Here is a 13,697-nt window from a genome sequence, read left to right as displayed (position 1 = left end):
TTACACACACCCGCCCCGCCCCTCCGCGCCACTGCCCCGCCAGGGGGCCGGAGCGGGACACCGGGGGTCTCCCCGCGCCCTCGTTCAACCTGCGCCGGTCTTGACACCCCAGCGAGAGCCAGAGGTAAACCGCGGAAATGCCGATGGGCGAGGTCGCCCCCCGCCCGCCCCGCAGGGGAAGAAAAAAACCCAAAAACATCCCAACCACAACAAAACCAGCCCAGCAACACCCCAAGTCCGTGCGGGGTCCCAGCCCGCCCCGAGCCTCCGCCCCGGCGCCCCGCCGCCTACCCCGAGGTGGCGAGCTGCGTGCAGTCCCCCGCGGAGGCTGCAGGGCGGGCGCCGGGCAGCGGCGCGCCCTCAGCCCCAGCCGCCGCCGCCTGGCCCGCCCCCCGCGCGGCTGCTGAGCCGGCCGAGCCCCGCGGCGGCGTGTGCGTGTGAGGGTGCGCGCGTCGCGGCGGGCCTCGCCGGAACCGCTCTCCTAGCCCCCCGGCTTCCCGTGCCCTCGGGCGGGCGGGCTCGGGCGCAGCGAGACCCGGCCGGGAGCTGCCCGGCCAGCGCTCCACCGCGCCGCAGGGGCGCGCACACGAACGTAGACACTCGGCGCACCGAGCCCCGCGCGACCGCACGTCTCCCGCCGGCGCCCGGCTCGGCGCGCGCCCCGCCGCCCCCGCGCCCGGCACGCCGCCCCCACACCCACCTGCGCCCCCGGGGGGGTCCTGGACCCCCCCTTTCCTTTGTTCTTCCCGCTATTTGCATGAGGATTATCTAATGACGCAGCAAGGATACAACGTGCTCGCCACAACGTGACCGTCGCCATTTTTCTGTTTTTATTCTATCTCTGCCATGTGATAGATGAGGGGGGGTGGGGGTTGGAAAAGAGAGAGACTGGATTTAAAAAAAAAAAAAAAAAAACTTCCGGGTCTCTTGACCGGGAAGGGAGAAAAACAAAAGGGAGACGAGACACAACTCCACGGGAAGGATGTTTGTGTTTGTGTGTGTGTTTGAGTGTGCACGCGTTTGAGCGCCCTTCCTTCTGCTCGGAGAAGGGAGGCTCCCGGGGCGGGTCCGGAGCATCCTCCCACCTAGGGAGCCCTCTGACACCGGTTGGTCCAGATCGACCCCTCTAGCCTTGGCGGTTTGCGGGTCGCGGTCCCACACCCTCAGCCAACGCTCTGCGAAGCTGTCAGCTTGGTCCATTCTGGCAGCCTCCACTTGCTGGTCCACCCCAGAGCTCGCGCTCTCGCTCCCAGGCGGGTGTACCTTTCTGGGTTAGGTGCAAAGAAGTCTCACTAACATGAAGGAAGAAACGATCAAATTTAAAGGCTACCGTATTTCCCAAGTTTTAAAATAGTTTGCATCCCTGCTGTTGTGCACAACAACCGCGTGGCAACACTAGGCAGAATCTAGTATCAGTTTGAATCTTTCCTTCCTCTCTTTCTTTACCCCCTTTTCTCTCTCATCCCGAAGCGGAACACACCCTTGTGTGGTGTTCCGAGGGGTTTGTCAGGAGGGGACCGACCTTTCCTCGTGGATTGACTTATTTAGAAAGAAAATCTTAATAAATGGTTGTTCGAGGTCACGGAGCATTGTTTAAGAAGACGGTTGCATGGAGCAAGGTGGATTCGCGTTACACTCATGTCATTCACATTCAGAGGGCGTGATAGTTCATTCTCTCCCAAGTCTCGTGTTCACGGGCTGCTGAAAAAAAGTGTTTTGGAACTCTGCCACATTTTTCAGTGAGATAGAGAATTTTGTGCTTTTGTTTACTATTGTATTTCCTTTGGGCACTTTCACTTTTGTTTCTCTGGAGTTTTCCTTTCTGGTTTCTTGTACTGTTCTCAATTCAGAGCAGAAATGGACTAGAGCGGACAGGGTTCCTCACTTCTCAGGCAAAGACAGAGGCTCTGAGTAGTGACGGGAGTTGCTCCAGGTCACACATTTAATTCGAATAATTGAGCCCTGCTCACCTGATGTATCTGTTAGGGGGGTGGCGACGGAGAGTGGGGGAGGGGGGAGTTGACGACGTAGAGCAGCAGTTCTGCTTTGTGAAATTCGTATCCTAGATATTAAAGATGGAGAACACTTACCAGATCATTCACGTCTTAGGACTGCTGTGAACTGATTGCTTCTTCAAAACCCCTTTTCTTGTTCCTTGACTCCTGTTTATCTGTTCATTCAGGTTCTGCTTCACCTTTTCATGGGAGAGTTTGCTATCTCACTGAACAACCTTACATGATTGCTATGAATTCACTTTATTAGAATCACAGAGATGACCACTCCTTTGGGCACCCACTGTGTCCTTTTTATATTTATTTCGTGATTCCTTTCACATTTACTGTACAGGACAGCTGATGTACTTCTCTGAGCAAGAGGGTCAGGACCATGCTCCTATTATATCTCCCATGTTTAGCACCCTGTCTGGCAATGATTGAGCATATAAAGGTCTGAAGAGGATTTTTTCCATAATTACATCCTGACCATTTCTAGGAAATTCCTTCCGTGTTTTTGGTGAAAGCAGAACACTGGAGGTGCTTTTTGATGCTTACACCTCCACGGACCATTTTTGGGCAAGCAAATCATTTGCTATCTAAATTTTTTAATTTAGTTATTAAAAAAAATTATTTATTTGGCTGCACTGGTTCTCTTTGCTGCGGAAGCTGTCCTCTAGGTGTGGCAAACGGGGACTTCTCTCTAGTTGTGGTGTGCTGGCTTCTCATTGCAGAGCCATGGGGCTCTACAGCCCTGGGACTTCAATAGCTGCTGCATGTGGGCTCAGTAGTTGTGGCTCCCAGGCTCCAGAGAAGGGCTCAATACTTGCGGTACAGGGGTTTAGGTGCTCCGAGGCATTTGCGATCTTCTCAGATCAGGGATTGTACCTGTATTGGTAGGCATGCTCATTACCACTGAGTCACCAGGGAAGCCCTCAATTAAAAAAAAAAAATCAACTCTTATCTCCCCTCTTTTTAACGTATTTGGTTCCTCATCGTCAGATTCTATCCAATTAATACAGTTAATTATGCCAACACTTTGAATTTTGCTTTCATAGACTGCAAATGTTGGTGAAGTTCAAACTGATTTTACCCTGCTCAGCCTGGAATTAAATGATCAGAGGCAGCATTCTTTATGAGACTCTGATTCTTCCTGGAACCCAGTGAACTAAGTGAAGAGGCTGGGTTGAGCACACTGAAGAGGGCTGCTCAAAGATGTCAGTACCTGGACAAAAAGTGCATATTTGCAACTTTAAAGGATTGGAGAATAGTTAGTGTATGTAATTATGCTTACAGCTTGCAGGAAGGTCCAGACTGTCACAACGGAGCTCAGACGAATCTAGACTGATGAGGTTCCTTTGCATATCTGAATATGAACTGCACGTGTTCATCTGGACAAGACAGAGAAGTTGGTATTACTGACTGTAACAGCTAAAGTTCGTATGTTTCAATGGGTGCTTCTGTATTTAGAATGGCTAACCAACAAAGGCCTACTGTATAGCACATGAAACTCTGCTCAATGTTATGTAGTAGCCTGAATGGGAGGAAAGTTTGGGGGAGGATGGATACGGGTATATGTATGGCTGAATCCCTTTGCTGTTCACCTGAAACTGTCACAACATTGTTTATCACCTATGTGTGCCTGTGTGCTCAGTTGTGATCAACTCTTTGTGGCGCCATAGACTGTATCTGCCAGGCTCCTCTGTCCATGGCATTCTCCATGCAAGAATACTGGAGTAGGTTACCATTTCCTCTTCCAGGAGATCTCCCCCACCTAGGGATTTAACCTATGTCTCAGGTGGATTCTTTACATACTGGGTCACCTGGGAATCCCTTCATTGGGTATACCCCAATACAAAATAAAAAGTTTTAAAAAATAATAAAGTTTATATGTTTCATCCCAGATAATATGTATGATAATAATTTTAAGGGCAACAGTATCAACTTCTAACAAGGTGAAGGTAAAGCCTAATTACATGTAAAGGCACATGCTCACTTAAATACAAAGTTAAACAGAGGAAAAAGGAGCACAGCTCAAAAACATAAGAAATACCTCTATATCTCTTGTCTTGCATATCCATATGCTCACATCATTATACTCTTCATCAAACTTAAATCCTCTGGGATAACTACATAGCTGCTGATTAAAGAGAGCTCTTATAGGCACTACAACAATTTTCTTTCATTTCTCTAAATACACACTTGAAAAATGGCAGTTCTTGGTTTGTGAGATGAACTTTGGAATTGGGTACTAATCTCAGCTCTGCCAATCTATTAACTGTGTCATCCTGGGTAAATTATTCATCAGTTTTGATTCTCTATTTGTTTACATATAAAATGACAATTACAACACCTACCTCAAAGAAGAGTTTTAAGATTAAAATTTAATCAAATTGTAATATATGCAAAGACCTCACATGGTACTTGGAACAGAATTTTTAATAACAAGTATCTGTAATAATTTTGTTATTGTATTTGTATTTACCCGATACACTTTTTAGAATTATTCCATCCCTTTTGGCTTCTTGCTCTTGGCCCTTCAACAAACCTGCTATTGATGAAAGTCCTCTGACTATGAAGGTAAATAAGCCCGCTTTCAGGTTCACACGTCAGCCTTGGAAAAGATCCGTATGCCAGTAACTATCCTGATACTGGAGAACTGAAGACAAATACTTGGTTCATACCACTTTATGATGATCTACCTGAGAAATATTTAATTAAGATCTGATTTATTAATATCCAGGCAATGACAATACTTGTGGAAGCAGTTAGGAAGATGCCAAAAAGCAAAAACAAAAACCAAGACAAAAACATCTCAAAAGAAAACTCCACACATCTTCACATAAATGAGGAAGATTACATTTAAAACTCCATCTAATCAGCATCAGATTTTGAAAAGCTTTCTGCAGATTTTGAAAAGCTTTCTGGTCCAGTAGAAAAGGCAGTCTTCTTTTGCATTCATGTGAAAAATATGCCAGGTTGTACCTTTGAAGTAATGTTAGACAAATGTAGTTAATACGAAGCACTTCAGGTTGTTAATTAATTAGATCACTCTAATCAAGAACTATTTTCTGAGAAACTTATTCCCAGCCTCGGGTCAGATGCTAAAGAAACAAATATGGTGAAGATAGACTGCCCTTAAGAAAGTCATCCAACAAGTGTTTATTGATTACCTATGGGATAATCAATGGTGAGCAAGACATGAGCTAACTAGTGGGAGACTGATATATATATATACATATCTTTCCAGCCTCCTCAAGAAGGATGTGACAGATACAGGGTTTGAGAACAATAAAATATATATTCCCTTCCCCACTTCGAAAGGTGTTTTTTATTCCTTGAAACAAGGAGTAGCTCTTGAAAGAATACATTGGTCTCTGTAGTCCATGAAAACCTGGAAATCTCGCTAGCGTTAGGGAGAATTGTGAAGTGAGCAAAGTTATTTTCAGTTCTCAAACCCAGGCTATTTGAACAGCTTTCTGGTCTCTCAGTTCCTATCTTTCTGAACTATTTTGTTATTCAAAGGACTACTATAATGGTGATTCTAAAATATAAATCCAATTATATTATTCCCATGCTGAAAATTTTTCTTGGCCTCCTATTATCCGCCAAGCATGGCACACAGAATTCTTTAAGATCTTGTTCCGTCAAGCCTTCTAGCCTCATCCTCTCTAAACCCACATGTAGGGGTACCAGATGTAGTAAATAAAAATACCGTCTGCCAAGTTAAATTTAAATTTCAGATAAACAACAATTTTTGGTATAAATGTGTCTCCAATATTGCAAAAGACACACTTACATGAAAATATTCATTGTCTATCTGAAATCCAGGTTTCAGTGGGGCATCCTGTGTTTAATTTGGCAGCCCGCCCTACTCATGCCAGACAGATGAATTAACTTGCCATTCCACACTGGTCTCTTCATGCCTTCATCAGTTCTTGAGATCTTCTCCATCCTGCCCCTTATCCACATGATATTCTGCTGCTGCTTCTTGAAAAGCCAGTTGTGGGCTCTGGAATTCTGCAAGTATGAGCTTAGAATCCAGCAGTATGCTGTGGATGGGCCTGGCCACCTGTGTGCCTTGTTTAATATCTGGGCTTTTGTCCCAGTTCCTCTTCATCTTTTCCATTCTCCCTCCTGAAACTGGAGTTCTGCCCTGAACCCCAGTTTACTTGGCTAGGACCCACACATGGTTTTTCAACCTTGCCAATTTTCTCCCTGGGGCTGTGGGGCTAGATCCTTTCTCCCAGCTGCTGGCTGGACTCCTGACTAAACTAGATGGATCACTGAAACCTGTCTCAGATGCTGTCGCCTTCCTGTCTTGCCTACTACAAAGGCTGAATAAGAGCCTCAAATAAGATGAAGTTTGTGAAAGTGCTTTGTAAATTATGAAGTCTCTAGGATGGTAATTTAGATTGGAGACGACTTGCAAGCTCTTTACCTGGTCCTACACAGGAAAACTTCTCTCTAAAGTGCTCTGGATTTCCCTTGTGTCTGCTCATGCCTGGTGATATATAACGCTGAATACGATGTGGAAATTTTCCAAATGTCCTCTAATTTTGATGAGTGCATTCAACCACTCTGGGTATTATATTATAAATGAATCTAGAGCAGTGGCTTTAATTTTTAAAATTTTAATTTTATAATCCAAGATGCACTTCTTCATAACAGAAGCCAAAGTCTCATAAACTATGTCATACTTGGAATGTGTGTACTGAACTCTGGTATTTTCTGCTCTATTTCATTTTTAAAAAAATTGGTTGTGTGTGTTGTCAGTCACTTTAGTTGTGTCCGACTCTTTGTGAACCCATGGATTGTGGCCTACCAGGCTCCTCTGTCCATGGGATTTTCCCAGCAAGAATACTGGAGTGTACTGCTATGCCCTACTCCAGGGGATCTTCCTGACCCAGGGATGGAACCCATGTCTCCTGCATCTCCTGCATTGCAGGTGGGTTCTTTGCTGCTGAGCCACCAGGGAAGCCAAAAATTGATTAACCCACCATATTAATTCCATAACCCACTAATAGGTTGTGACTTGCATTTTGCTAAGCACTGATCTGCACAAGTCACTGAGGTTTCATGTATTATCCAACTGACCAGGACAGCTGTCAAATGTCTACCTCATTTGGTGCAGTCTCCAATAGGAAAACCTTGCCCACAAAAGGAGTTGAGGTGACCTCACTGAGGTAAGTCAGAGTTGCCCCTTTTTATAAGATCAGTAAGCAAAGTACTGCAGCTGGATTTTTTAACCTTCCTGGGGTTAATATACAAAATTTCTGGCAAGGCCAATTATAAAGAGGGATAGCTCAAAATTATTTCAAATGGCAACAACATTCATCTTCAAATAAAAGGATATTGTTCGGGGGTGGGTGGGTGTGTGTAATTCTTTCTCAAACTAAAAAAAAAATATTTCTGGTTGGGCAAAAGAGACTGTTACATGTCTGAGATTCCACACTGATTTTTACAGTTAAATGTAAATGAGCACTCTCCCTCTCTGCTATGATTTTTAACTCTGCTGCTGCTGCTGCTGCTAAGTTGCTTCAGTCGTGTCCGACTCTGTGCGACCCCATAGATGGCAGCCCACCAGGCTCCCCCGTCCCTGGGATTTTCCAGGCAAGAACACTGGAGTGGGTTGCCATTTCCTTCTCCAATGCATGAAAATGAAAAGTCAAAGTGAAGTCGCTCAGTCGTGTCCGAATGGTGAGCAGGTTAATCTGATGTTCAGAAACTGCACAACAGTAGATTCCAGAGAAAATAAATACAATGTATAGAAAGGAAGTATTGTTCAAATGGTGTAGAAGGAGACAGTTTACCTAAGGAATTCTTATGATATAGGTAGTCAACCCAGCTGCTAGAATTTAGAACTTTGTCCCACCTAACCACCCTCTTCTTTTACTCAGATTGCCTCTTTCATGCTTGTTTATGGTAGGGTTTTATTTTTGTCTGTCTTATTGGCCTTGAAAATACCAGATCAATGGTGGCACAAAAACTGGATGGGAGAGATTTTAAGAGAGAACCGGAGAAGAGGAATTGGAGAAGGAAATGGCAACCCACTCCAGTGTTCTTGCCTGGAGAATCCCAGGGACGGGGGAGCCTGGTGGGCTGCTGTCTATGGGGTCGCACAGAGTCAGACACGACTGAAGCGACTTAGCAGCAGCAGCAGCAGTATAGACAATGGCACCCCACTCCAGTACTCTTGCCTGGAGAATCCCATGGACGGAGGAGCCTGGTAGGCTGCAGTCCACGGGTTGCTGAGGGTCAGACACGACTGAGCGACTTCACTTTCACTTTTCACTTTCATGCATTGGAGAAGGAAATGGCAACCCATTCCAGTGTTCTTGCCTGGAGAATCCCAGGGACAGCGGAGCCTGGTGAGCTGCCGTCTCTGGGGTCGCACAGAGTCGGACACGACTGAAGTGACTTAGCAGCAGCAGTAGCAGCAGTGTAGACAAGTGTTTGTCCACAAAAGCTTGGTTTAGTTGCTAAGTCGTGTCCAACTCTTGCGACCCCATGGACTGTAGCCTGCCAGGCTCCTCTGTCTATGGGATTCTCCAGGCGAGAAAACTGGAGTGGGTTGCCATTTCCTTCTTCATACAAAAGCTTACAGAGAAGTAATTTGGTAATCAAATAAGGGAAATCAGGTCAAGGGGTGGTTTTTACTTGCTTGTCTTCAAAGTGCTTGAAACAATTCATACACTGATGGAAACGATCCAGTAGAGGGAAAGTTCATGATGTAGGTTGGAGGGAGGATTTGCTGACCTGGTATTCTAGAGTCCCCTAGGGGAGGGGGAGAATGTATAAGTGGAAGCTTTTATATAGGATCTCTGAGTGTGCTATGAGGGCAGGGTCTAACCTGGTACACCTTTGTGGACATGTGGATTCTGACTCTTCAGTTTTCTCAAAAAAGAAGCACAGTCACGAGCTGAGTGTGAAGATAGGGGGAAAGAGGCAAGGGTGTAAAACATCCCAGTTAGCAGAAAGCGAACGTATGACTAGGGTGCAGGAGAGTGAGCAGGTCAGGGAGTCGGCAGATGTTAGCTGGGAAACAGTAAGGGCTTCTTAAGTGACAAGCTTTGGAGGAGGCAATGGCAACCCATTCCAGTATTCTTGCCTGGAGAATCCCATGGACAGAGGAGCCTGGTGGGCTATAGTCCATAGGGTCCCACAGAGTCAGACATGACTAAAGCAACTTAGCACACACAAGTGACAAGCTTAAAGTGAGACCAGTGTGGGTGGAAAGTTGAATTTGAACAAGGTTGTGATTTTCCCAATGAGTGTGACAGAATTAAGGTGACTGAGGGAGTTTGGGGAATTTTAGGCTGAGTGAAGAGGGAATGGAGGACCTCGAGTGGTAAGGGACAATGAAAAAAATGGTGCCTAGGATGCTCCTCCCTCTGGTCTTTGCATGACTGGCTTCCTCTTGTGGTTCAGCCACTCTCTGATGTCACCTTTTAACTCTCTTCTGAGTACTTTAAGAATTTTCTTTTTATGCATAACTTGGAAACACTGCAAATTAGGTTCCCGACCACCTTAATAACCGGAATATCACAAAAAGGTAGTATCAGCATAAAATAAGTGACATGAATTTTTCAGTTTCGCAGTACATATAAAAATAATGTTAACACTATACTTTAACCTAGGGCTTCCCTCATAGCTCAGTTGGTAAAGAATCTGCCTGCAATGCAGGAGACCCGGGTTCAATTCCTGGGTCAGGAAGATCCCCTGGAGAAGGAAATGGCAACCCACTCCAGTATTCTTGCCTGGAGAATCCCACGGACCGAGGAGCCCGTCAGGCTACAGTCCATAAGGGTTGCAAGAGTAGGACACGACCACCACCATACTGTAATCTGTTAAGTGTGCAGTGGCATTGTGTCTTAAAAAATGTACAGACCTTAATTTAAAAGTACTTTAGTTCTTAAAAAAAAAAAAAAAAAGCTAACCATCATCTGAACCTTCAATGAGTTGTAATCTTTTTTCCTGTGGAGAGTCTTGCCTCAGTGTTGATGGTTGCTGAATGTTGAGATGACTGTGGCAATTTCTTAAATAAAGCAACAATGAAGTTTGCCAAATTGATTGACTCTTTCCTTCACAAAATATTTTTCTGTAGCATGCAGTGCTGTTTGATAGCATTTTACTCACAGTAGAACTTCTTTCAAACTTGGAGTCAGTTCTCTCAAACTCTTCCACTGCTTCATCAATTAAGTTTATTTAATATTCTAAATCCTTTGTTGTCATTTAAACAGTCTTCTCAGCATCTTCACCAGGAGTAGATTCCATCCCAAGAAATCACTGTCAAGCTTCCCTGGTGGCTCAGTGGTAAAAAAAAAAAAAAAAAAAATCCACTTGCCAATGCACGAGACACGGATTTGATCGCTGATTCCAGGAAGATGCCACATGCCTTGGAGCAGCTAAGCCCGTGTATACTACAGCTGTTGAGCCTGTGCTCTAGAGCCTGGGAGCTGCAACTAGTGAGCCCACGTGTCACAACTACTGAAACCTTCACGTCCTGGAGCCCAGGCTGTGCAACAAGAGCAGCCGCTGCAATGAGGAACCCGAGCACCACAGCTAGAGAAAGCCCTTGGGCAGCAATGAAGACCCAGCACAGCCAAGAATCAAATACATAATGAAATAAAATTGTTTTAGAAAGAAATCACTTTCTTCCCTCATTCATAAGAAGCAACTCTTCACCCACTAAAATTTTAAATTGATGTTACAGCAATTTAGTCGCATTGTCAGGCTGCATTTCTAATTCTGCTTCTCTTGCAGTTTTCATCACATCTGCAATTACTTCCTCCACGGAAGTCTTGAACTCCTCAAAGTCATCCATGACTGTTGGAATCAACTTCGTCTAAACTCCTGTTAATGCTGATATTTTGACCTTTCCCCATGAATCACAAATATTCTTAATGGCGTCTAGAATGTTGAATTCTTTCCGGAAGGTTTTCAATTGACTTTGCCCAGATCCATCAGAGGAATACTATTTATCACATCTATAGCCTTATAAAATGTGTTTCTTAATAAAACTTGGAAGTCAGAATTACTGTACTCCTTGACCCATAGGCTGTAGGGTGGATGTTAGCAGGCATGAAAACATTTATCTCATTGAATGTTTCTATCAGAGCTCTGGGTGACCAGGTGCATTGTTAATAAATATTAATATTTTGAAAGGAACCTTTTTTTTTTCTGAGCCATAGGTCTTAAGAGTAGATCTCAACACTGGGCTTAAAATATTCAGTAAATCATTTTGTCAGCAGGTGTGCTATCATCCAGGTTTTGTTGTTCCATTGATACAGCCCAGGAAGAGTAGATTTAGCATAGTTCTTAAGGACCCTTGGGTTTTCAGAATGGTAAATGAACATTGGCTTTAACTTAAAGTCACTAGCTACCTCAGCCCCTAATAACAAGTGTCTTTGAAACTTTGAAGCCAAACATTGACTTCTCCTCACTAACCGTGAAAGTCCTGGGTGATATCTTTTCCCTAGAGAAGGCTGTTTTGTCTACATTAAAAATCTATTGTTTAGTGTGGTGGTGGTTTAGTCGCTAAGTTGTGTCCGACTCTTATGACCCCATAGACTGTAGCCTGCTAGGCTCCTTTGTCTGTGGGATTCTCCAGGCAAGAATACTGGAGTGGATTGCCATTTCCTTCTCCAGGGAATCTTCCCGAACCAGGAATTGAACCCAGGCTTCTTGCATCACAGGCAGATTCTTTACCAACCGATCTACAAGGGAAGCCCTAGATTGTTTAGTGTGGCTACTTTCATTAATTATTTAGCTGGATCTTCTACATAACTTGCTGCAGCTTCTGAGCCTCAGCACTTGCTGCTTCCCTTTGCACTTTCATGTTATGGAGATGGCTTCTTTCCTTCAACTTCATGAACCAACCTCTACTAACTTCAAACATTCCTTCTGCAGCTTCCTCGCCTCTCTCAGCCTTCATAGAATCGAACAGAGTTGGGGCTTTGCTCTGGATTAGGCTTGCTTCCCTGGTGGCTCGAAGGGTAAAGCATCTGCCTGCAACACGCAAGACCCAGGTTCGATCACTGGGTTGGGAAGATGCCCTGGAGAAGGAAAAATGGTAACCCACTCCGGTACTCTTGCCTGGAAAATCCCATGGATGGAGAAGCCTGTAGGCTACAGTCTATGGTAGGCTACAGTCTATGGGGTCACAAAGAGTCGGACATGACTGAGCGACTTCACTCACTCACTAAGAGGATGTGGACCACTGAAACTGTCTTCATATCAGCAATAAGGATGTTTTGCTTTCTTATGATTCCTGTGTTTGTTGGAGTGGCACTTTTAACTTCCTTCAAGAGCCTTTCCTTTGCATTCACAACTTGGCCAACTGTTTGGTGCAAGAGGCCTAGTTTTTAGCCATTCCCAGGTTTCAACATGCCTTCCTCATTAAGCTTAATCATTTCTAGCTTTTGGTCTAAAGTGAGAAATGTATGACTCTTCCTTTTACTTGAGCAGTTAGAGACCATTGTAGGGTTAGTAATTGGCCTAATTTCAATATTGTTGTGTCCCAGGGAATAGGGAGGCCTATTCTTTGGAAGGAATGATGCTAAAGCTGAAACTCCAGTACTTTGCCACCTCATGCGAAGAGTTGACTCATTGGAAAAGACCCTGGGATGGGGTTGGGAGCAGGAGGAAAAGGGGACGACAGAGGATGAGAAGGCTGGATGGCATCATGGACTCGATGGACGTGAGTCTCAGTGAACTCCGGGAGTTGGTGATGGACAGGGAGGCCTGGCATGCTGCAATTCATGGGGTCGCAAAGAGTTGGACATGACTGAGCAACTGAACTGAACTGCACTGAAGGTGAGAAAGAGAAATAGAGGAAAAGCTGGTCAGTGGAGCCATCAGAACACATACGTTTATTAAGTTTGCCATCCTATATAGGCACAGTTCACGGTGCCCCAAGACAATTACAATAGTAACATCGAAGATCACTGACCACAGATCACCATAACAGATATAGTAATAATGACAAAATTTGAAATATTGCAAGAATTACTAAAATGTGACACAGAGAGATGAAATGAGAAAATGCTGTTGGAAAAAATGGTGCTGATAGACTTGCTTGACACAGAGTTGCCACAAATCTTTAATTGTAAAAAACGCAGTATTGGGACTTCCCTGGTGGTCCAGTGGTTAGATGCACACTTCCACTGCAGGGGGCACAGTTTTATCCCTGGTCAGAGACTACATGCTGCAATTAAGATTGAAGATTCCATGTGTAACAACTAAGATCTGGCACAGTCAAACAAATTTAAAAAAAGAAAAAGAAAATCAACATATAATTAAAAAAATACAGGACGTGCAAAGTGCAGTAAAATGAGATAAGCTTATACTTTCTTTTATTAATCATCTACATATGTATCTATATAGTATCTATCTCTGTATCTCTATACCTATCTATAGCTCTACTTAGCTTTCTGTCATCTATTTATCTGTCTCTGTATCTATTCATCTATCTGTCTATCTATCAGCTGATGTATGATCTGTTTCATACAACTAGAATATAAGCCCCCAAAGAGTAAGGACTTTGCCCATAATGTTGATTATTTTATTGCCACAGCACTTACCTGGCACAGAAAAGACCAAAAAGTATATACTAGAAGAACAATGAATAGCTAGAATATGATTTTAAGGTCTTCGCCATCCCAGTCACGCTTTTCTGCTTGTGTTCCTGTTTGTTAATTTTCT

At 44.3% G+C, this 13,697-nt stretch overlaps 2 protein-coding genes across 4 annotated transcripts in view; one reads left to right on the top strand and one right to left on the bottom strand.

Annotated features, from left to right (window-relative positions):
* Nucleotides 1-4,221, bottom strand: part of LOC109556201 (uncharacterized) — a 118,566-nt gene extending 114,345 nt beyond the window's left edge. For 2 of the 3 annotated variants that reach the window (XR_002180365.2, XR_011565844.1), the window contains exons 1-3: nucleotides 4,045-4,221; nucleotides 3,286-3,382; nucleotides 790-2,879 (exon numbers count right to left, since the gene is read on the bottom strand). The gene's annotated coding sequence lies outside the window, so the exon portion shown is untranslated. Of the gene's footprint in view, nucleotides 1-700; nucleotides 2,880-3,285; nucleotides 3,383-4,044 lie in introns of all 3 variants that reach the window. The other variant, XR_011565845.1, reaches the window with a different exon arrangement.
* The window catches only part of AK4 (adenylate kinase 4), a 171,299-nt gene continuing 157,643 nt past the window's right edge, over nucleotides 42-13,697 (top strand). The window contains exon 1 of the mRNA XM_070786409.1: nucleotides 42-124. The gene's annotated coding sequence lies outside the window, so the exon portion shown is untranslated. The remainder of the gene's footprint in view (nucleotides 125-13,697) is intronic.

The sequence above is a fragment of the Bos indicus genome, chromosome 3, assembly GCF_029378745.1.
Source record: "Bos indicus isolate NIAB-ARS_2022 breed Sahiwal x Tharparkar chromosome 3, NIAB-ARS_B.indTharparkar_mat_pri_1.0, whole genome shotgun sequence".
Lineage (NCBI taxonomy): Eukaryota > Metazoa > Chordata > Mammalia > Artiodactyla > Bovidae > Bos > Bos indicus.
This window is presented reverse-complemented; position numbering and strand designations above follow the sequence as displayed.